This window comes from Ranitomeya variabilis, chromosome 6 (genome assembly GCF_051348905.1).
Source record: "Ranitomeya variabilis isolate aRanVar5 chromosome 6, aRanVar5.hap1, whole genome shotgun sequence".
In the NCBI taxonomy this organism is placed as follows: domain Eukaryota; kingdom Metazoa; phylum Chordata; class Amphibia; order Anura; family Dendrobatidae; genus Ranitomeya; species Ranitomeya variabilis.
Window position 1 is genome coordinate 580,636,974 of NC_135237.1, and position 2,995 is coordinate 580,639,968.

Below are 2,995 nucleotides of genomic sequence, written 5' to 3' on the forward strand. Positions count from 1 at the left end.
CCCCACCACACACACCGTCTCCTGCCCCGTCCTCCTCCCCCACCACACACACCGTCTCCTGCCCCGTCCTCCTCCCCCACCACACACACCGTCTCCTGCCCCGTCCTCCTCCCCCACCACACACACCGTCCCCTGCCCCGTCCTCCTCCACCACACACACACCGTCTCCTGCCCCGTCCTCCTCCTCCACCACACACACCGTCCCCTGCCCCGTCCTCCTCCACCACACACACCGTCCCCTGCCCCGTCCTCCTCCACCACACACACACACACCGTCTCCTGCCCCGTCCTCCTCCCCCACCACACACACCGTCTCCTGCCCCGTCCTCCTCCCCCACCACACACACCGTCTCCTGCCCCGTCCTCCTCCCCCACCACACACACCGTCTCCTGCCCCGTCCTCCTCCCCCACCACACACACCGTCTCCTGCCCCGTCCTCCTCCCCCACCACACACACCGTCTCCTGCCCCGTCCTCCTCCCCCACCACACACACCGTCTCCTGCCCCGTCCTCCTCCCCCACCACACACACCGTCTCCTGCCCCGTCCTCCTCCCCCACCACACACACCGTCTCCTGCCCCGTCCTCCTCCCCCACCACACACACCGTCTCCTGCCCCGTCCTCCTCCCCCACCACACACACCGTCTCCTGCCCCGTCCTCCTCCCCCACCACACACACCGTCTCCTGCCCCGTCCTCCTCCCCCACCACACACACCGTCTCCTGCCCCGTCCTCCTCCCCCACCACACACACCGTCTCCTGCCCCGTCCTCCTCCCCCACCACACACACCGTCTCCTGCCCCGTCCTCCTCCCCCACCACACACACCGTCTCCTGCCCCGTCCTCCTCCCCCACCACACACACCGTCTCCTGCCCCGTCCTCCTCCCCCACCACACACACCGTCTCCTGCCCCGTCCTCCTCCCCCACCACACACACCGTCTCCTGCCCCGTCCTCCTCCCCCACCACACACACCGTCTCCTGCCCCGTCCTCCTCCCCCACCACACACACCGTCTCCTGCCCCGTCCTCCTCCCCCACCACACACACCGTCTCCTGCCCCGTCCTCCTCCCCCACCACACACACCGTCTCCTGCCCCGTCCTCCTCCCCCACCACACACACCGTCTCCTGCCCCGTCCTCCTCCACCACCACACACACCGTCTCCTGCCCCGTCCTCCTCCACCACCACACACACCGTCTCCTGCCCCGTCCTCCTCCACCACCACACACACCGTCTCCTGCCCCGTCCTCCTCCACCACCACACACACCGTCTCCTGCCCCGTCCTCCTCCACCACCACACACACCGTCTCCTGCCCCGTCCTCCTCCACCACACACACCGTCTCCTGCCCCGTCCTCCTCCACCACACACACCGTCTCCTCCTCCACCACACACACCGTCCCCTGCCCCGTCCTCCTCCACCACACACCGTCCCCTGCCCCGTCCTCCTCCACCACACACACCGTCTCCTCCTCCACCACACACACCGTCCCCTGCCCCGTCCTCCTCCACCACACACCGTCCCCTGCCCCGTCCTCCTCCATCACACACACCGTCTCCTCCTCCACCACACACACCGTCCCCTGCCCCGTCCTCCTCCACCACACACACCGTCTCCTGCCCCGTCCTCCTCCACCACACACACCGTCTCCTCCTCCACCACACACACCGTCTCCTCCTCCACCACACACACCGTCTCCTCCTCCACCACACACACCGTCCCCTGCCCCGTCCTCCTCCACCACACACCGTCCCCTGCCCCGTCCTCCTCCATCACACACACCGTCTCCTGCCCCGTCCTCCTCCACCACACACAGTCTCCTGCCCCGTCCTCCTCCACCACACACCGTCTCCTCCTCCACCACACACACCGTCCCCTGCCCCGTCCTCCTCCACCACACACCGTCTCCTCCTCCACCACACACACCGTCCCCTGCCCCGTCCTCCTCCACCACACACACACCGTCCCCTGCCCCGTCCTCCTCCACCACACACACACCGTCCCCTGCCCCGTCCTCCTCCACCACACACACACCGTCCCCTGCCCCGTCCTCCTCCACCACACACACACCGTCCCCTGCCCCGTCCTCCTCCACCACACACCGTCCCCTGCCCCGTCCTCCTCCATCACACACACCGTCCCCTGCCCCGTCCTCCTCCACCACACACCGTCCCCTGCCCCGTCCTCCTCCATCACACACACCGTCCCCTGCCCCGTCCTCCTCCACCACACACACACCGTCCCCTGCCCCGTCCTCCTCCACCACACACCGTCCCCTGCCCCGTCCTCCTCCATCACACACACCGTCCCCTGCCCCGTCCTCCTCCACCACACACCGTCCCCTGCCCCGTCCTCCTCCATCACACACACCGTCCCCTGCCCCGTCCTCCTCCACCACACACCGTCCCCTGCCCCGTCCTCCTCCATCACACACACCGTCCCCTGCCCCGTCCTCCTCCACCACACACCGTCCCCTGCCCCGTCCTCCTCCATCACACACACCGTCCCCTGCCCCGTCCTCCTCCACCACACACACCGTCTCCTGCCCCGTCCTCCTCCATCACACACACCGTCCCCTGCCCCGTCCTCCTCCATCACACACACCGTCCCCTGCCCCGTCCTCCTCCACCACACACACCGTCCCCTGCCCCGTCCTCCTCCACCACACACACACCGTCTCCTGCCCCGTCCTCCTCCACCACACACCGTCCCCTGCCCCGTCCTCCTCCACCACACACACACCGTCTCCTGCCCCGTCCTCCTCCACACACCGTCTCCTGCCCCGTCCTCCTCCACCACACACCGTCTCCTCCTCCACCACACACCGTCTCCTCTTCTCTTACCTCCGGACTCACCTGTTCTGACAATCGCCGCTTTCCTGTAGAGACTCCGGGAGTGATCACATGATCTGCAACTCAGTTCCTGATTGGCTGACAAGTACACGTGGGCGTGGTCTTCAGAAAACTTGACAGAAGCACGAGACATCGCCT

General features: G+C 68.0%; 1 protein-coding gene across 3 annotated transcripts in view; it reads right to left on the reverse strand.

The window, feature by feature from the left end:
* MROH1 (maestro heat like repeat family member 1) overlaps positions 1 to 2,994 on the reverse strand; it is a 190,050-nt gene extending 187,056 nt beyond the window's left edge. For 2 of the 3 annotated variants that reach the window (XM_077271559.1, XM_077271557.1), the window contains exon 1: positions 2,861 to 2,994. The gene's annotated coding sequence lies outside the window, so the exon portion shown is untranslated. Of the gene's footprint in view, positions 1 to 2,808; positions 2,830 to 2,860 lie in introns of those variants that run through there. The other variant, XM_077271558.1, reaches the window with a different exon arrangement.
* Position 2,995: the final 1 nt, after the last annotated feature.